Source organism: Ixodes scapularis, unplaced genomic scaffold (genome assembly GCF_016920785.2).
Source record: "Ixodes scapularis isolate PalLabHiFi unplaced genomic scaffold, ASM1692078v2 PGA_scaffold0__279_contigs__length_252992795, whole genome shotgun sequence".
In the NCBI taxonomy this organism is placed as follows: domain Eukaryota; kingdom Metazoa; phylum Arthropoda; class Arachnida; order Ixodida; family Ixodidae; genus Ixodes; species Ixodes scapularis.
In genome coordinates, this window is record NW_024609835.1 from 206,842,528 (window position 1) to 206,864,201 (window position 21,674).

The following is a 21,674-nucleotide window of genomic DNA, read 5'->3' on the forward strand; positions in this document are numbered from 1 at the left end:
CGTGCTGCGAGAGGTATTCGTCAGTGATTTCGGCGGTGATACCATGTATTACCCCACGGGCATTCAGAGGATCGTTTGCTACGTAGGAGTTGGTTTCATGTGACTCACCGTCGATGGTGACGTTCGTGAGTTGCAGAAGTTTCTGGTGGGCCGTCGGGCGAAACGTATCAATAGCCAAGAGATTTTGCGGTGCGCGGAGCCTAATGTAGGTGTCTTCTTGTTCGAGTTTGGTCAGTCTCGCTCCGTCCAGAATGGCGGCGCAGAGGGACGTGAAGCGAAGGGTGGTGATGTTTACGTGGTTTGCGAGTTTCATTATAATTGTTGTGCTTCTGGGTTGCTTGGGCGCGGGTGAGGTAAATTGGCATGAGAGAGGTGCCGCCCCAGCGGGCTGGACGGGCGAGCTTTCCGACAATGTGTCGACAAGCATGGCGGTGAGGCGGTAGGCGGCCGGAACCGCGGCGCCGGTGTTAGGCTTAGTGAGGCCCGCCCCACAGGGGCGGCCTGTTTTTGCTCACTCGGTGATGGAGACGAGCCGTGGGTCTAGGATTAGGTTGACCAGGGTATGGAAGATGTTTGCGTACCTGTGTGGCGAGCTTCGTGGCCCTCGGAGTCGAGGAGCAGAAGAATAAAACGTTTAAAGCTGGAGCTCGGAAAGAACACGCCTCTCCGGGTACAAGAGGTGCTCGTGTGGCGGTCCGGAGTCAGTCTCGCCCCAGCGCTCTATCGTGCTGTTTCGCCGACATCGACGCCTGCGACGCTAACTTTCTATTTTGTTTTCGGCAGAAGTTCGCCTTATTAAACTTTCACTTTCTTCAATTACTCGCCGCCTCATCATTTGCCATTCGTGACAATATCCTGCTCCTTATAGTTGGACTGCATAAAATATCCCTACGATACTTTTTTATTCTTTTTTTTGTTTTATGTTGTTGCGTGCTAATAAACCATTCTGGTAACCCAGGTTTGCGCAGCTGTATAACTGCTGTTGTCACTGACGTCGATACAAGTTAATACAAACAAAAAAACTTCAAAGGTAATTGAATTACGTTTCTAAGTACGTGTACTCTACTCAAGATATTTTACAGTAAAAGTAACTTGAGTGGTATTTTAAATACTTTTTGAAGCAGGTATCTAGTAACTTCACTTAAATACTTTTATCGAGCATTTTGTCCATCACTGAGCCAGACACACCACCTGCGGTTCTTCAGGTTGGTTTGAGTCGAGCGTTTGATAGGGTAGATCATGACCTTCTTTTCGAACTGCTCGACTTTGTGGGCCCCGGTGCATATCTTAGGGAGTGGGTCGGATATACTACACGAATATTTTAACTTATTTGATAAATGGGGCAGACACAAACAAAACCGCAGCAGAAGCATCGGTGAGATAAGGGTGCCCTTTGTCCGCTTTACTTTTTGCCCTTTATCTAGAACCGCTGTGTCGGTCATTCAGCACGGACAGGGACATAAGAGGTCTTCAGATGCCCAACATGAACTTCAAAGTGGTAACTTATGCGGATGATGTTGCTATCCCAACGTCGGACGAAAGTGAGATACCCAAGGTACTCAAGATAGTGGAAGAGTACTGTGCCGCATTGGCAGCGAAAGTCAACTTTGAGAAGACCACAGGAGCATGGCTGGGAAACTGGCCGTGCAGGCCAGAAGTGCTGCTGGGACTGAAGTGGTCCCCGTGCATGTATGCGTACCTAGGAGCACAGCTGGGGTTTCCCAAATCGATTGATGAGGCATGGGAGCCAAAACTTCAAGCGATGAGATTGTCCCTTCTTTCTCGGCAGCAAAGACCGATAAACGCAATCCAATGCAGCTACGTCTGCAACGTTGTCCCGTTCTCGGGCATGCTTTACGTTGCACGTGTAGTCCAAGTTGGCAACAGCGTCATAAGCAAAGTTCATCGCTTGTTCGCCACATTTATTTGGGCGTCGCCGATGGAGAAGTTGCGATGATTCAACTTACTCTTGGAACTTCGGAATGGAGGCTTCGGACTGGTCAATGATGCTTTGAAACTAATGGTTCAGCGCTTCTAGCTTTTTAAAAACCGCCAAGAAGTAATCGCGGAAACAGCGCAGCAGCGGTACGGAGTCGCCCATCTAAGCAAGTGGGTAGTTGTCGCGGGAGAAATCCCAAAGAAGTTGAGACACTTGGCGTTCTACAAGGAGATCGGAGAGGCAGTATCTTCTTTCGAAGCAAGGTTTTCGTGGGAGTACTTGCTGCAAGTAACAAGAGCGTTACTTGCAGCAGGTACTGAGCACCATGTTTTCTTTACCGTTGTACGGGGGGGGGGGGGGGAGGGGGGGCGGGTACGGTGCTTACGAGGAAGAGGACGTCCTCAAGAGGTTAAGTCAAATTTGGGGGTTTTACGTGCCAAACCTACGACGGGCATCTGGCACGCCCCAGCGGAGGACTGAGGATTAATTTCGACCACCTGGGGATCTTTTGACGTGCAACCGAAAGCTCGGTTACACGGCGCCTTCTCCGCAATAAGCCTCCGTCATATTGCGGGCACCTCGGTCGGGATTCGCACCCGCCACCTGGGGATCCGTAGGCCGGCGCTCTCGCCTCGGAGCCACCGAGGCGGCCTCAAGAGGTTAAGGAAGGTGCGCATATTCACAAGTACGAATAAGTTCTTCATCGACTTCCACACCGAAACATTGCCGGTAAAAGCATGGCTGGAAGCAAAGGGTTTCTAATCGCTATTAGGTACCGACTGCTGCTTTTGCGTAGAGTGGGAATCAATGCAACATGTTTTCCTAGGTTGCAAAAACACTTTCTGCTTTTGGGCAGAATTTCGGTATGTGCTAGAAACTGCGTTTGCGTCATGCTGGGCATTTCAATTTTTTTACATTTTGAACAGGACACTTCGAGTTTCAAGCCTTGGTAGCGATGGCGCTACACGCCTTGTGGACATGTAGAACGCCTAAGGTTGAGGCTGCTCCGCACCTGAAAATAGCCTGGCTGCTTTTTAAAGAGCGCACAGAATGGGTACTTAGCGCTGTAAACCAAATACCGGAAGGAGAAAAAGAGAACTGGCAACGTGTTAAGCGGAAACTGTGTAAGCGGCTGCTCTGGTAAGGACACCCGGGTTGGTCAATTCAAAATATGTACCTTGTATAGATATGGATTTTTTCGCAGGCATACGTACAGCCACCGGGGCCTTCTTTTGAAATCAGAGGTACTGTTGAAGTGATACAAGGAATGTATCGCATGACCTAGCCGTGAGGCTGGTGCCTTTCATGTAAACCAATAAAAGTTTTAAAAAAACGAGCGGTTATTGTGTTTGGCTTTTACGCAGAGAGCCGAAGTTCGATGCCTGGCTGCAGATGCACCTTTTTGTTGTTTCTGTGAATGTCGCGTTCTCGCAAATTCGAGAACCCTGTTGTTTATTCGAAGTTGGAATCTTCTGCGTGCCCAACCTTCTACGCTGATTGTTCCAGAAGCCCACGCGTGTACATAAGTGACTGCGCGTGGCGAGCCGGGGTCTATCTCGCCCCAGCATTCGATTCTGTTGTTTTGCCGCCATCGACGCCTGCGACGCTAACCTTTTCCTATCCTGTTTTGGGCACGAGTTCGCCCCCTTAAACGTTTAATTTTCTTCAGTTTTCGTGGCCTCATCAATTGTCACTAATGACGTTTGATGAGTCTTTGATTCCGCACTTTACTAACCAAATGAGTCTGTTGATATGTACTACGTTTGCTTCCCAAAGTTTAGTTGTTCTTAAAATATTTTGTGTGTTTATGGTGTCTAAAACACAAATCATATGCAAATTGCCTTGCCATAATCTACGAAGCTATATTTTTCTAAATATCAGTTGCACGGGCAGAAGCTCTTCTTGATGAAATAAGGCGGAAATCATTTCTAGTGTGCCTAACTTTGATATTTATCATATTTGATAGTTATCTTGCAAGTAACTTTCCAGGTGCTACCTTGGATAGACAGTTCTGTGGCTGGATCCGACGTCTTTAGAAAAAAGAGTGGCAGCCTTGGCTTGCCGCCGTATGCATGGGGGTGTGACGTTTAAAAAGATGGCCACAACGCTAGAGGAAGTATTTAGCGAGTCCGACCTTCTAGGCAAGATTACAAAGATTATAACAGACAGCGGGTCAAATTTCCTGAATGCTTTGCGGTGAGCCTGTCTTACATTTCTTTTTAATTGTATTCCTTAGTACACACACCTATAGACGCTTTACACACGCGCCAAATTACAGCCGCCATTGCTGAGCTTCTCTTGTCTTGCCGAGATGCCGAGCAACTGAAACGGTAGTTGACGATCCTCTACAAAGGCCGATGCTTTAGAAAAGGACACGGTTGAATCTAATGTGGGAATAACCTGGTCGGCTATGGTAATGATGAAGTGAAATAAACGAAATAAGAGGAAACAAAAACTGAAGGTCAGTTATAGCGGCGTCCATGTACAGCTGCTGCAAAGCGTCTAAATATTGTTGCACCTGTGCAGGATCAACGGTGACGAGGAAGCCAACGATAAAAACAAAAATAACTGCGAGCACTTGCATTTATGTTCGCGCATCGACAATGTCCAAGAAGGTAGGCACCGCGTGCCACCACACCACCGGTGCTCTGCCTACATTTTAAACCTCATCGCTACCATAGACGCGGTTCGTGCAGAGGTTGTTGATCACGAATACTAAGAATACACCACAATTAAGCAAAGTCTGTTTAGCAAGTGCCTAAAACCCTAGAACAAGCAGGGACAGTCCGCTCAAGCCGCTAATCTGATCAAGGTGCACTGCGGAATCTACGTACAGCTGCAACGGAAAAAAGTAGCACGACCGACGACCGGAGCGGCAAAATCGCGACACACGGCGCTATTGTTCCCGAGCACGCCGATAGCGAGAATGCCAGTCACGTTCCATGTCTCAAAGCGGTGGTGGCCGACAGAAAGCAGCCCATCCTAAATCCCACATTTGGAAAACTATCTTATCCCTCAATTTTCTGCCGGCCACCCCCGCGTTGAGACATTGAAGCTGACTGGCACTTTTGCTATCGGCGCGCTCGGGAACGATAGCGCCGCGTGTGGCCATTTTGCCGCTCCGGTTATCGGTAACTTGTGCTACTCTTTTTCCGCTGCAGCTGTACCTCGGCCAAATGTTACAAGGTGGAACTCTACCTTCGAGGCCATTCACGCTATCAACACGTTTCTAGAAAAAGAAACAGACCTAGACGTCCCCTTCTGCAAGCTAGGAATCCCTAGGCTGCTGCCACCTCACCAGTCTAATTTCATCAAGGAGTATTGCAGAGTACGTTTAACATAAATAGTTGTCATGATTTCCCTGGTACAACATCAGACGTTTCATTACAGGTCATGAAACCTGTCTGCTGCATTCTTAATGTCCTCCAAGGTGACAACCACATTCCCAGCGGGTATCTGCTCCCGACACTGGACGGTCTAGCTGAGCGTCTCTTGGCCGGAATTCGCAAGAGGTAAGCTTTGACACGCGTAAATCGGATAGATTGCTTTAGAGCAGGGGTCCTCAGATGGGGGTCCGCGGACCCTGCGGGGTCCGCGAAGGCATTCTAGATGTCCGCCAAGTTAGTCAAAACGACAATAAAAATTATCTTTTTTTCAGGTCCGGAAAAAATGTTTCAGATTTTGGGCGAGTTTTCTCGTATATATACGTCAATAACAGAGGTCTACTTCACACTAGCCCTTAGTCATATCAGTTGATTAAATCGTTATTATATTTAACCTGTGACGTATAACTCTCTCTTCCCTTCACCATGAACGCGGTCCTCCATCATCTCCGCCGATTCCCAAGGGGTCCGCGAAATATCGATGGTTGAGAACCACTGCTTTAGAGTACCGTGAAATGAAATGTCGATCACGAGAGTCAAAAGGGTCAAACCGTCAATTGAGTGGCTTTATGACCGATATGCCCGCCCAGTTGTACGTTTCAAAAATTGTAGCCGGCGACTTCCGCTGTCCGCCGCAGGTGATCGGCCAGACGAATCGTTTTCTTTACTCAGCGGTGTTTATTACCACCGCACGCACACAGATCCTTGCCGAGATTAGACTTGTCTCCCTCTGCCACGCTCCTCTTGGGCGCGGAGAATCACAACCCCAGACAGTGTTGCCCCTTGCCGGGTTGAACACAATTGGCGGGACGAGCGCCTACAAGTTTCGCTCCTTCGGGTCAGGGGCAGCAGTTATTTTGCAATTACAATTTAAATTTCGCTCCTGGAGGTTTCATTATGTGATGAATCACAAGGACCTGCTCGTTTCCGCTGCACTGCTCCCGATATTAGAGCTGTCGTGGATTCCAGATGAAGTCAAGCGCAATGCGGCCCTCGCGGCCGTCAAAGCGAGCTGACATTCTGTTAGCGGCGTATCGACTCACATAATCAAAACCCCGCTTCCCCTACAATAGCGAACGCTACAGAAAAGGGTGATTTCTTCGAACACAACTTTCAAATAGAGGTACCTCCGTGTCTCGTGGGAATGATGAGTTTTGGCGGGAGCTTCTGGAGCTACGCATCTTTGTATTGGTGCAGCTTTGAAAAAGTTTTCCTCTGGTGCACAAGCTATTCCTCGAAGCAAGCACGTCAGTACCATCGAGCGCATCAGCTGAACGCCTAATTAGCTTATGCGCGGACGTGTTTATCAAGAAGCGAGGTAAACTGTCAGATGTTGTTGAAGTACAACAGTGGGGTGTGATTCGGTAACGGGGCAGGTTGTTCACAGTGATTATTTGTACTTCTCTATGTTGAAAATAAAATGTATTCAGTTTCAAACTTAGGTGGTCTTACATTGTGTGTAAATGCGGCAGACCGGTTCTTTCATTAAATTTCGTGCCAAGATGTCATAAATCAGCGTCATATATACTTCCGTGTTTTTGCTTGTTACTACTGAGGTGGAACCATAAAAAAGAGAAGGTACTTATGTTACGTTTTTGAATGATCAAATTGTTCTTAAGCTATGGTGCTTATGCGCACCTCTGACATCAAAACAGTCAACGTTTTAGCTCGCAAATAAAAAAATCATGAGCCATTTTACTCTGCGGTGCATGACCAGCGAAGCTGTTTAGAATTAGCACACCGACACAGACGTGACACAAAATTTTGAACAAAGGTACGAACACATTTATGATCTCGATCGGTGGTCATCTTGACGAAAGGTACACACACACATTTATTGCCGAAAGTGTGTTTCGGGTCCTCGCCGCTCCAAAAGCGGTGCGCTAACGTTTAGGTTCCCCAAGAAATGGCTCTTTGATGCTCTGTGCTACCAGATCATCGGGCTCCAAATCTGCGACCGGGCACCCTAAGGCTCCGTCGTCGAACTGCCAGGCTTTGTGAGTATATAATGAGGACACGTGGCTGTTCTAAAGCAAAAGCCTAAAACAAATGACATTTTGCACGCGCGTTCGTCAACGTTTTATTTTGGTTATTTACTCCGAATCTTTCATATATGTACACGGGTAAGACGTGCGCGTGCGGCGCGTGCGGCGCGTGCGGCGGTGCAAGGGTATATTTTTTTTTTTGTTGACGCACATGAGAAATCCACGGAACCCTAGCCATAAACTGCTTCGCTGTAGAAGTAGCGCAAAAGTAACATGCGTTACTTTAACGCGTTCCTTTTATTTTCAGGCAATGTAGCTCGGTAACGCGTTTCTTTTATTTGGAAATACAGAGTAACGTATTTTGCTACTTTTTTTCAGCAACGCCTACAACACTGCTTTGCAGTGACTGGTTCAAGACGATGATGCTGAAGAACATGGGGTGGGTGAGTGGAGTTCATTTACAAGGTCACCAAACAACAGAGGCTGGCTTCCAACCTTGGTTGACACCAAGTGTAGAGAAGCACAAGAAATATTATATAAGTCTTTTTCTTTTACAAAATTGTATTGATCAAAAAAGTAACTTCAATACAAGGTGCAACCGGGATTGGGGACAGTTCCACACAGGTTTCTCAACCAGCAAAACATAACTACGTAGATAAATATTTCGTCAATTCTTTGATTCTACACTATATAAAACCCAGGAATTTCGTGGAAACAACTACAGTATAACAAATCTAGCAATTTGTATGCAGCACCGACAAAGGCGCGGATGCGCGAGCTCGATAGGATATTTAGTTTTTGCCGAAACGTCGCACACGGAAAGCTCATTCTAAAATCACGTGCTCGCACCTGTGCCTTCTATTACACTGCACAAACGGAGAATAATCTCGTTTCCAGAGAACCATTTAGGATAAATCCATTCGGTTGCGTAGTTAGCACGACAACCAAAAACAGCATAGTTATATAATTCAGCAAGCGAACCGATGTGTGAACCTGGACGATGCTCACTCGCAAGTAGGAAATATTCTCAAAAAGTGCCATCAATACAAACTGAATAAGTTAGCAAATGAATCATGCAACTGACTCCAGTGAAAACTTTTAAGAAGCAGTATTCCTTCCAGGAACCAACTAAATATGATGGTTAGAAGAGGAGCTTACATGTTACCGCCAGTGGCGGCTTTAGGGGGGGGGGGGGGGGGGGGGGCAGATGTCCTGACACCCCTCTTGAATAGACCCCTTTCAAAAAATCTGGCAACAGCGAAAATCCGCTGAACGAGTCCAACAACATTGGGCGGCCGGCGCCATTGGGAAGGATCCCGTTGCGGCCGGCATGGTTGTTTTGACTGTAGCGTTCTTGTTTCGTCGATCCCTTCCCCTCTGTATGGCTGCAGGTAGCGTTTTCCCGATCACGGGTTGGGTAAACGACCTTTCCCAGCTCCCAGCCGTTAAAGATGATGAGGTATATCGCTTCTTTAAGAGCCAATCTTACTCGGAACGACAATTCGACAGAAGTTACAACTTTCTCGTTGAGGGGTTCGTGGTCGCCGCATCTATAAAGGCCAACTACTCAAGAAAAAGGTAATTACTAAGATCTTTGTAGTTACGACATCAAACATGTCATCAAAAAATTATCGGAACCTGTTATAATATACGGGCTGTAGTTAGAAGTAGCCAGTACTCTCCGGATGTGCGACGGAACAGGCGCAGGGGTCCCGCTTCGCTGTCACTCGGGCAGTCGCGCGATGAAGCACACCGCATGAAAGCGACGAGCGAGCGACCAAGGCGATGAGCTTCGTTTTCTAGAAATCCCAAACCAAGCGACGCGACAAGCGACAGTGAAACATTTTCGTTGCTCGTAGCCGACTTTCGTCGCTTGTGCCGTCGCTCGACTCGTCGCTCGACTCGTCGCTCGTCAAATCGCGTTTTTTTTACTTGGAATTAAGACTTAAAATTTCAATGCGCAAGTTAACCAGTAAAGGACGTATTCGACACAAGTTCCTACTTGATACGTCGAGTCCCTTTTTCTTGAGGGGGATTTTAGAGTTGGGAAATGTAGAGCAGCAAATTTTGCAGTGAAGCAGAAGTTGCAAGCGCGTGCATGTTGCTTTGCATAAGGCACGCGCTGCACAGATGTCTGCGCTACAGGCAGGTTAAAGCGTCAGGTCGTTTGGCTTCATGCGTACCTAACATATAATTTACACGCGCAAGTTTGAAGCACCGCGAGCTCGTGCATACCTGAAGCTAGGCGCTCGCGAAGCTGTCACGTCCACAAGCGATACCACGAGCAACATTATATTTGTATTTGACGCCTTGATTTCTTCAAGCTAGCTGAAATTTGAAAACTCTACCTCCAAACGCAACGAAGTGAGATTAAAAACACCTGACTCAAACACCCAAGGAAGCGTAGCGTGAGAACGGTTCGTGTTCCGTTTTTGCACTTCAGCAGGGAACGTTTGCGCGGCTACGCCGCCGTCAACAGATAACGAGTACATTTCCGAATACGTACCTTAATGCCAGACTTGTCCAGATACCCACTCTGCTTACAGAGGGGTACGCAGCAGTACGTTGGCATCGTGGGCAGGAATTGACTAGCGTCTACGGCCAACGCAGCGTATGCAGCGGCGCGCACTATCCTGCAGCATGGCGGCTGCCACTAGTTGCTGTTGCGTACGACAGATGGCGCTTTTTTCTCTGATGGGTCTATTCTGCATGTGTAAGAATTTAGGGCTTGAAAACAGGGGAGAGGAGGTGGCTCCTAAATATATAATACGCTGACGAATACCTGACCCTCCCCTCTGAAAATACCTGCGTCTGCCCCTGGTTACCGCTCACCCAAAGTATTCAACGAGGAAATTCCACTAGCTCCCGCCGATTCATTTGTCGTCAATGCCTGAGAATCAAATAAGTAATCCTGAGATGGTAACCCTGGCGCCGGGGAAAAGAAGAGACGTAGGACAGTCACAAAACTCCAAACACAGCTAAAGATTACCAGGGTTATCATGTCAGTATTGAACCAGCTCGCCTGCACCCTTGCTTTAGTTAAGTAATCCTTATTGCTAACCTCAGAAATTGGCAATTATGTTATCTACCAAAGCATCCAGTTTGCAGTTCGCAAACGTACTTGCTGCGGAACAAAATGAAAAAGGAGAAAACAAAAATAATTTCGAAAAATTCCACAAGTGATGTTCGAATTTTTGTTGATATCAAAGGCGCGTGTCGAAGTATTTCCTTTGTATAATACCCCATTCACACGACTGTAAAGGTACCTTTAGTTAAGGAACCTTTATTCTTTGTGGCCAATCAACTCACGATCTTCCGCGCGAGGCGTGTGCTCGCGACCGAAGAGCACGGGCTGATTCGCTGATAGCAAAGGGACCTATGTTAAAGGTACCTTTATGTTGACCGTGTGAACGGGGTATAAGATTACTTCGCAATGCTCTTACAAAAGAAAATTTTTAAAAGTAAGCTTTAGCATTTTCAGCCTGAATTGAAAAGACCTCTTTGCATCGCGACTTTTCGATCCGATTCTGAGCACTTTAATGAGGGTCACAACTGCAGTTATTTACTAGTAGTTGTTAGTGACCCACTTCGCCGAGACTTCGAGCGTATTGCTTAACATCCAACGTACTGCTTGAATACCAGGTGTGCAACAACGTACACTGACACGATGTTGACCAGCCAATGTGTCCTCATAAAAATTGTATCGATGCTTAATGCTCTTGAGAGCTCATTACCGGACTTCTTTGTTCTCTAGTCGGTATTGAGCGGACCCGAGATACTTACTAGTCCGCTCCACTTCGAGATTACAGACAGCGACCCAGTTCGGGAGCACAGATAGCTTTCCCAAGAAATGGGGAACGAGAAGTGGGTTTCTCTGCATCTGGTGCAGGGAGTCAAAACAACTTCGAAGCCTCTTCTACGTGTTTACTTAATAATAATGCGAATTTCAAAATCATGTTTCACCCTCCTTAAATTAATTCTTTGGATATACGCCAAAAAGCCGGGAGACGACAAGTCAAAAGTAGACAATGTGACATAGAAGAGTCTAATCAACCTTTTGTACAAGGCGTATCTCGAATGTTTCTTTATTTATTTACTTAGTTTATTCAGCAGCGCCCAGAGGGTATTATAGCGAAAGTGGTAAAGGTGCACGATTAATCGCTAAGAAATGCATCTATATACGTCGCAGTATACTCAAAAATGCACGAACATTAATAAATTGACTACTGGGGAAAGACCATTCATCACAAAAAGAATAACATTCATACGAAAGCAGGTAACGTGTAACAGTTCTTCGAAGCAATCTATGAGTGGACCGCCATGCAAATATTTCTTATAGCAACTTCTAAAGTGCGCTGGAAAGCCATCTTAATTCATTAATGTATCAGAACTTGAACTGCTTCTCTAAAAGGAAAATTAACTATAGGAATATAACAGACATAATTCATGCCGGCCTACACACTAAACTTTTTTACACCCCTTAGGGGTGTAAAGCACTTGTCCCAGGACGAGCACCCTTTGAGGGTGCAAACGAGCACCCCTGTACCAAAGCACCCTATAGGGGTGTGAAGTGTATAGGGTGCTAGGTGCAATGCACCCAAATCCAAGGGTGCTGATGCTGATTTTAATGGGTGCTCAAGGATGATTCATTCTAATCGAAATAGACTTTTGTAAAACAAAACTTATCTTATTTACACAGATGATCTCGTTACAGATGAGCACTTAGCCAAGCCGACACTTTGTACAGGCAGGCTGGCACTAAAAGTGGACTATTATCTAAAATTAGTTGATTAACTTTTTCAATTACTGGTTCGACAGCTGTTGCGAACTTGAAGACAATCACCTCCTTAAACCAGTCAATTTTTTATAAATCCTGAATTGAGCACACAGGCGAAAAAAAAATGAGAAAATATAATTTCACCAAAGGCAGCGGTAATGTAGCGGTCCAGAAAGTACTGTATCTCACAACCTGTTTTGTGTGCAAGAATCTTTCTCAATCGTTTTTCTAAGGTTAGTGCTCATTTCACGAAAAATAAGCTGGTCTAAGGTGACTGCCCCATTTTCACAATATGTGCTGGTGTCATCAAACTAGTCACTAAAAAGCTAATCCATGGATTTTATGCAATAAGTCCACTTTTAGCTGTCATCTTGCCTCTATAAATTGTCTGCCAGGACCACTATAACTCAACTGTAAAAAGATAATTTGCATAAAACTGAAGTTTTATTTTACAAGAATCTGTTCCAATGAGAATTAATCACCCTGTATCTCAGCACCTGTCAAACTGGGTTCAGTATACCAGGTATGGCAACCAGAAAACCACGAAGTATGCAGACCAGATAAGTGATGAAATAAGGAGATGAAAAAGTACAGTGCCAGCATAGGACCTCGTTACAGAAACTGGATTCATTATTTGATATGTGTGCAATGCATCGGCACACATGCTACTTGAAGCAGCTGTGCCTAGATGCACTGTCCGATAATGAAGGCAAGATGTGCATGGCAGAAAAGGTAATATTTCAATGTGAAGCTTAACTTATGTGCAAACGGAAGTTACAGGAAAATCTTGCGTGATTTAAGTTTTAGTTCCCACAAAATTTGGAAGGAAAATAAAAAAAAATATCACAGAATTTGTTCCATGGCTAAAGCTTCTGAATTTATTAATTGCTTGATGGTCGTAATACTCGTATACTAGAAAAGATCAGTGGGAGATATTCTCAAACATCAAATTAAAGAAGGAGTCTGCCACCAATCTCAATGTGTCATTAAAAGTGTCCAATTGTCAAACTGCCAACACAGAAGTGTGATATGCATCACATGCATGATCAGCACTTGCTCATGCAAACTATGCAATGTGAGAATGTGTATGGTACAAACATAAACAACAAGGAGCTTAGCTTGTTCAATCCCGATACTTGGTCCTTGCATCCCGCTCTGGCTCGTCGGTCATTTGCCTTGCATATGAGGTGGTTACGAGTTGTCATACTTGGTATGCCGTAGTACCTTTACACATTCGCCCAAGGCATGGCGAGTGGCATCAGCTGCATACAAACAGCATGTGATTAAGCTGCAAGTAAATAAAAGTTGTTATAAAATGAGAAACAAAAAACTGAAAGGAAAACTATATTAATAACTATTTATTGAGCTATTATGCGACCACAAAAAAATAATGAGGTATGTCCTCCACACACATATCAAAATACAATACTTGAGGCATTCTATCAAATATCACAGCATATATAGGCCTAGATGCTAGTAAAAATCGAGAAACAACTGGGGGGTTTGAGTCAATAAAAGCCAAATTAAATGAATACTCATTTATTGAATTATTATGTGAGCACAACAAAATAACCAGCTATGTCCTCCATACAAATAACCAAATATATTTTCTTTAAATATCACAGCATAGGCTTAAGATGCTAGTAAAAATAAGAAAACAAAACAAAAATCAATACAGATTACCTTAGTACATCACAATGGTTCTTGATAAAAATGACTATAACAGAAGAACAATCTAGATGCCTTCCGTTTCGAGTGTATACTTTTTGTTCCATTGCACATGCGACTTTCATTCAGGACCCTAAAGTTGCATAAAAATCAAGCTACACTTCTTTTAGTTTAGGACTTAAAACATTAAAACAAGCTACCATATTTTCCAGACTATAGTACACAATCCGTTGTGTAATGCGCAAGGATAAATTTCGGCTAAAAATAAAAAGTATTTTCTTAGATAGTCTGCACTCGGTGTATAGTCCTCGGGGAAAACTTCAGGCTGGAGAACTCCACAAAAGGGATATCTGCGGATGAATGTCAGGGGCTTTCTGTGATCCGCTCGTCAGCCAATTGCAGAGCTCCTCAAGATTAAGCTTGACCCGAGTTGGTTGCTTGCAGGCTCCCAAGCAAACATGTCAGATGCAAGGTATCAAAAGCCTGGGAAACAGACTGACGGTAAGAGGTTGTCTTGATTACTTTATCCCAGCGTAAAATATCCAAAACACGGCAATCTGGCCTAACCAGTTTTGTAATAATGAACAATCTTGAAACAAAAATTGTAGAGTCCACACCTGTAGATAGACTGTACGGTGTAAAATATCAACTTATAGACATGTATAGTTTGTGCACTATAGTCTGGAAAGTATGGTACATTTATTTTAGTTTAGAGTTAGAAAGTTAAAAGTTAAATGGGTGCTGGCACTGAAATTTGACTTCACAAAACAAGGCACCAGAAGCACACAGTGGGATGCTACAGACCCCAAAACACCACTCAAGCAGCAGTATCTCAACTGGATGGGCATATTTTCGAAAAAGAGAAGAGGAGAATACAGATGTCGCAAGCTTTGTTCAATCATGCTCATATTTTCCAAAAGTACTGCCATCCATAACAGATACCGTCATATGAGTTATGTTCTAAGGTTTGCAGCATCCCACCTAGTGCTCCTGCCTGGTTTCGTGCCATCCAAATCTCTGTTCAGCATCCCTTTGGTACTAGAACGGTTGTTTGTCGGCCTCATTGATTTTACGCTCTTGCAACCTTGTTCAGGAATTTCATCACAACTGGCCTCGGAGTAGTGCTGCCGAGGCCGACAAACAACCGTTCTAGAAGAGCAACTGTGTTTGCTGCCTTTTTCGAGTACGTATATTAAAAAGCCAGTAAGCCACCATGATGGCAGTGATGTCGTCCTCTGCATTCTTCACGGACAAAAACCGCTGCTTATCGACAGCGAGGTACAAAAAGTCAGCCCCCTCGGCGTCATTGCCAGAGTACACGACGCACGGCATTGCCGGGATGTCTTGCTCCTGTGTTAGCAAACAAAATCAATGCAATGTAAGGCAGGAACCATGCGTGATAGTCTTCTCTAAATCATCCCAGTTAATATATTACTATCTACCAGCGAGCTAGTCCACTGTTATTTGCTATAGTCACTTGATTTATGTTAAATATGTAATACCCCCACCCCCTGCAGGCCTGATTACACTTGTACAGAATGCAACTTAGACAAGTGGCAGTAAATCATGCTTTCCCAGCACTGAAAAATATGCAAGATCGTCAGTGCAACCGGGACACCTGCATTATCTCTGCGATTAGTAAAATTTCGGCAATGCTAGCCAGAAGTCTGGTTCCACATAGAGACGTAAACGTTGCTTTGGCTTGCTCATTGCAAAAAAGCCAGAATCAGTCAACAGGAGCCCACATTCTCCTTGTGTGATCTCCTGATCTGCAATTACTTCACCTCCCATGTACATTTTGGCCAAAATATTTTGCTTTAGATGGTTAGAAATCTTGTGGAAACTACTTTTGGCCATGATATTTCCAACCATCAGTGTGTCAGGAAAGACAGCCACTGGATCTTTTGTACCTTTCTAGAAGAGTGTGCCGTGCAGTGATTAGAAAGCTTGTTTGTCGAAGTTGTAGTCAAACATGTGAAGCAGTGCCATCAGCATTGTATTGGCTCCCCTGAGACCATGCGACTTCTAAACATCACCTCCAACTGCATAACTTTGCTAAACTATGATCTAGATGAAGGCTAAACTAGGTACAAGCATGGAACATGGCTCTATCTGTTGTGCAAGAAAGGTGCTAGTTTGTAATGTACTGCATGCTTGGCTGCCATTAAAAAAAAAGAAAATGGAAAACTTTAATAAGATGGATACATTCACAATTGCATATGTGCCCCAATGTTGCCTAAACATTTGCTTAGAAAGATTGTGCGCAAGGGAGTTCATAAAAGCGCTAGGTTACATTTTGCAACCTATGCTAGAAAGGATAGTTGAGAGCTTACCTCCTCTCCAACAAACAGATGTGACAGTGCCATGGTTTCCTTGTCATTGTAAACCACGATCATCGTAGCCGATACTGCCAAGATGTCTGAAAAATAGTAGCACCGTTCCAGTATAAGGTTAGTAGAAATTCTCTACAGTTTTTATGCCCTTGGCGCCGTGGAGGGCTCGCCTTCCACGGCGCTTGCCTACATGATTTGCAAGGTCCATCGAAGTTGGAGCTTCGGGTACTAAAAGGAGTGTGGAGCTGGATGCAGTGCTGTACAAGCATACTTCTTGTAAGCGACTAAAGCGCACTGGCGAAGACTCTTGGCTCCACCCGATATCAGGGGCAGCAGAAGATGACCAAGACCACGCTAATGTTCCGAGCATGCCTACTTACAGCGCCCGGCGAGTCGAAGGCTCGCCGGTTGACGAGCATTTGTTGCATTAGTCCCATAACCACCTGTTGCACAAAATTAAGGAGCTTGGTTCTAAGCAAAGTTTCCTGCGATCACACAGGTGTAATCGCAGCCACTGCACAGCTGTGACAACTGCTCAAGTGCGCCTTTACTGCTAAGAGCTACTGTGGTGCGCCCAGTCTTGTACACGTTACTAAAAAAAAATAATCGATTACAATTACTATTACCCTCGGCTGAAAAGTATTCGATTAGATTACTTGATTACTCGACGGCAAAAGTAATTGGCCATTACTTAAAGAAGTAATCGTTACTTTCCCGATTACTTCATTTTGTGAAGACACATCTTTAGCGCTCATAACAATGAACTACTTCCAACTTATATTTCATATTTGCACAAGTATTGAGAAGAAAAACTGGCTCCCTCTTCGTGGTCGTTGCACCTTCACAATGCGGACACAAGCATAGAATTCGTTTGAAGACGTTTAATGATTTGGGCGCTCGCCAGTGTGTGCGTGTGGGGGGGGGGGGGGGGAGGGGGGGGCGAGGGGGGGCGGCGGAGGGGGTTCTAGATCTTGTTAAGCTTGAGCAAGGGGTGTCGCTCAAAGTTTGCGTCGCTCATTTCATTATTCACATGTGGATGAGCTCGCATGTTATACAAAAGAGCAGCAGTTCCAGGATTTGAAACGGATCATGTGTAGTATCCATTATCGGAAGAGACCACCCCGACCACTTCTCAACTCCAAACACTGCTTGTCACAAAGACCACGTAGGGGAAATGGGGAAATATTTCAACTGCCTTTGTTATATTTCGCATCCGCTTTAGGCATTCTTCGGTTCTGGTTCTCCTACGGGCTGCGAGTAGGTACCCTAAGCAGGATTTTTTTATTTCTGTGTGTGTGTGCGTGAGGGGGCTAGTTTGAACGAAGGACTCACAAAGCTACATTCTGCTTCCTCAAACTTCGCCCTGAAAGGCCTTTGTCATGCAGTGTGGCTTCCCTGGGGCTCCCCACTCCCAATCCCAGCTCGAAAAAAAACAACAAAAAAACGGACATTCTACAGAAACTGTACATAGAAAGAGATTGACCTCCGCAAAAATCTTTATTTTTTCCGTTCGAAAAAAAAAAGCAAATTTTATTTTTGTCATTTCATTAAAAAAAAGGCGTGTACCGGGGGGGGGGGGGGGGGGGGGGGGGGTCCCGTGGACAAATTGTAACGGTTACAAGTAATTTTATTACTCCAAAAAGTAATCAAATTACTCTTGTGATTACTGCCTAATAAAAGTAATCAACTGATTACAAAATTACTCCAAAAAGTAATCGATTACAAGTAATTTGGTTACTTGTAATGCGTACGGTACAAGTCTGGGTGCGCCCCCTGTTCCACCGCTTCATGGCGGGTGTGTTGATGATTTGATGTTTTCGTTGCTTAATGATTCCATACTTTATAATTATAACTTCAGATGTTCCTTGTTTATCTGCAATATTAAAAAAAAAGTACCTTAATAAATAACTGGTGCAGCTTCCTGATTATAATATTCATTTTGCTTTAAAAAAGACATAGCGGGTCTGACCCATCGTAGTTGCTTCATGAGGCATCGCCAATGCGTCGCAAGTCACGTGCATTCGGCATTATGTGACGCCACTGCAGCACAAGCTGGTTCTGCCTTGTTCAATTAAAACATAATGCACTAGTAACATAATTCTCTCCTTATTGCCTAGGTTGCCCAAACCACCAATACAGGGATTCTAAGGATTCTTTTTATATGAAGAAACTGAAATGGAAGGTCATAAATAGCGACAAAAAAAATGCTCCTTCATCATCTTTTGCCCAGTACAAACTGACATGTCTAGCTAATTGCTTCAGGGAGCCCAACGACGTCACAATGCACAAAATGAAAGCAACTGCATGGCAACTCCACCGGTAGTGGATTATTCTTTCCGTCTTGTTTTTCTGTATTATTGTTCTGTCGTGTGTGCATTCAATTTTGTTATCCTCTGCCTGCATTCCTCCAGGGCAGTTTCTCAGCCGCTAATACATATTATAGCTTTTTGGATCCAATTAATTTGAAAAATATGAACTCCAGCTTTCCCAGTGGCACAGAGGCTTTGCCAGCGCCTGTCCTACTCAAAAGATAACGAAAGCCCATCCCCTCTCCGCTTCCCCCCCCCCCCCCCACCCCCCTCCCCAAAGTCGTCCATTTTGCTGGGGCCTCTTCTCCCCCATCCCCCTCATACAGCATTTTGTCATGGGTGCCGCCGAATCAAGATTTTGGTTACGTGCCTGGCTTGCTCCCATTTTTTTGTTTGTTCATTACTGTAGGATTTAACTGTAGGCACAGTGTTAATGCAGAGTAAAAAATAGCAGCGTACTCTTGTTGGCTAGTGCTGATGATTGGACCAGTTGGTAGACAATTATTAAAAATAAATTGTGAAGAATATGGGAACAGAGCATACGGACATGGCACAGCACTGTGTTCATCTCCTCCTCCTTGTCTGTGCAACTCCCATACTTTGTTTCTAATAATAATTCATTTTTAATGATTTTCTGTTTGGTATCATCTGTATGGGGGTTCACTGTAACGACCCACCTGCCATTGCATTCACTTTGGGGGCAGCTCCCTCTTCCTTATGGTGCCATCGTAGAGGAAGTGCAGGGTGGGCGTCACTCTCACTCTTGTGGTGCAGTTCTCCAGGTTTCCATAGGTTGCAAGCTGCCAGCCAAACTGAGTCAGGCCTGCCAGCCCTGCGGGAAATGTCAACTCCACTCTTTTAGACATAGACACCCACGTTTTGAGTGTACCTGAAAAAAGCTTTAACAGAGAGGAAACAAAATAATTAGCCCTTTTTGAATGCATCTTTTTCTTTTGCTCGGAACATACATAAAAGTCACAAGCTATTGTACATTCAGTGGTGCGGCTCAATTTACGATGAGCATTTTTTATATAACTTCAAGCATTTAGAGAAAACATACAATATAATGGGTCGGACATAAATTGTTCCTGTGAACTATCCTATACATTTACACATTACCTGATATCATGAAAGCAACAGAGCAGGGAAGGCTGTACTGCATGAATTACACATGATTTATAACCAATTAAAAGTTGGTATTTATTTCATTTATTACTATTGGCTATCATTTTTTTAAAGAAAGAATAACTGGGCGAGTCGGTACGTTGGTAGTCTTTCAACACCATCGAATATTCAGGACCTTTTCGCATTTTTTCATACTTTTGCTTTTTGTAGCGGCTTTCGCTGCCCCGTAAAAACGCGACGTCCAAACTCACTTTATTTACATCGCACAATCGTAAACTTCGAAAGCGTGCCGCTTCGGCATACGCGAAGAGAGCGCGCGTCTCTGCGGCACAGGCATAAGCATAGGCAAGAAATCATGCTGCTCGCTATTGTAACGTTTTTTCTCGCTCCCGCTTTACGAAACGAATCGGTGGCGAGCGGCTGTTGAGATCACACGGCAGAACTAGCATGACCTGTGATTGCTTGAACTGCCGTCAGACTGCACTTGAGAGCTCCGCAAAAGCGTCGTCGGACGAACATCGTAGAACGGCGCCCAGAACGGCGCCCAGAACAGCCTCTCGGCTCCGCCGCACACGAATCTCTCTCACCCTGCGGAGAAAGCCATAGGTTTTGAACAACGTACCTCTTTTCAAATAACGAAATAACACTGGCCAGAAGCATCGTTAGAATCAAGCATAGCTTAGCAAGCCCATGGTACACGACAGTTTGAAACAGCGACGCAGTTCGCAGAAACAGAAGTGCTCACCGGCGTTTGCAGCAGTGTTGATGGATGGACTGTCCGCAACTTGCGTTGGTAACGCAGCGTATCCCAGGTCTCAGTCATCGCTTGCTATGCTTGAACACGTTATTCGTAAGGAAGATATCTAAAATATCTGCGAAAACGGCTAAAACGTAAAAAGGAAGCGAACCGCGAAGCCTGCGTAGCCCAAAACGGTCACTGCAAAAAACGTTGCTGCCAACGGCAGCTGAGTGCAATAGCGATGGTCCTTGCGCAGTCTTCAAAAGGCTCTTCTTTTTTTTTTTGAAAACGAAACTAAGCAAATAAGTATTATATTACTATTAATAGTGTCACTATAATGTTGTAGAAAGTTAACAAAAATTTAGCCTATCTTAGGTTTTATCTAAGTTTTAGGTTTTCTTTTTATACACGAAACCGAAACTATAGCTCAAGCACGTTTCGTTCGTCGTATTCATTTCCGTGCGTGCGTGCGTGTGTGCGTGCATGCTCCCGTGCTCGTGTGCGCGTGTGGATACGTCCGCGTGGTTGTTTGTGCGTGCGTCTGCGTCTGCGTGCGTATGCGCGTGTACATGCTTGCGTACGCGCGTGCGCGCGTGAATGTGTGTGTGCGCGCGCGCAAGCATATCTGTTTATGCATTCTATTGAACTACGCTAGCAAGAAGGCCAATAGACCGATCTCACCAAGCGTTCCACGCATGCGTGACGCCGCCATAGCTGTAGTTTGTAGGAGGCAGACGCCAATTCGCGAGATAGCTCATGCCGCCTCGTGCTCTGCTCGCGCAGACCTGTAGCAGGGTTGTCGCGTGTGCAGAAAGACTACAGCTCCCACGATGCATGTCGGCAGGGGTGGCGTACTCAAACTAGCTGTGGGATCGGTCTATTGGATGTCCCTGGGCACTGCAAAAAACAATAAATGATTTTATTTTTATTGTTATTATTGAACTATGACAGCGTGAAGTCCAGTGGTTCTTCCTTAACTCTGCAGTAAATATTAGTTGATTGATTGATTGATTGATTGAGCTTTATTTTTGCTGGTCGTAATTTGAAACAGATGCCAATCGGATTTTCGGGGTAACAGATTTTGGTTGATTAGTCATAAATAAAAATAAAATGAATAAAAAAATATACTGTGGTTCATCAATTCATCTAATGTATGCTGAACCCAGTTATATAAACTGAAGACGACATACAGATATCTATCGCTTCCTTCTTTTTCTAAATTATGCTGTTAAATATAAAGAACACCCTTGACCGAATAACTGAGCACCCTTCCAACACCCTTCCAACTCTTAGCACCCCTCACAATGAATCGGAAGGGTGCTCGCGCTCATACACCCTCGCGCTCGTCGTGAGGGGTGCTAACCCTGCAAGAAAAAGGGTGCTGGACGGCTAAGTGAAGGGTGCAAACCCCCTGCA

General features: G+C 44.9%; 1 pseudogene; it reads left to right on the forward strand.

Annotated features, from left to right (window-relative positions):
• Nucleotides 1–4,034: 4,034 nt before the first annotated feature.
• On the forward strand, nt 4,035–5,455 carry LOC115323975 (annotated as a pseudogene).
• Nucleotides 5,456–21,674: the final 16,219 nt, after the last annotated feature.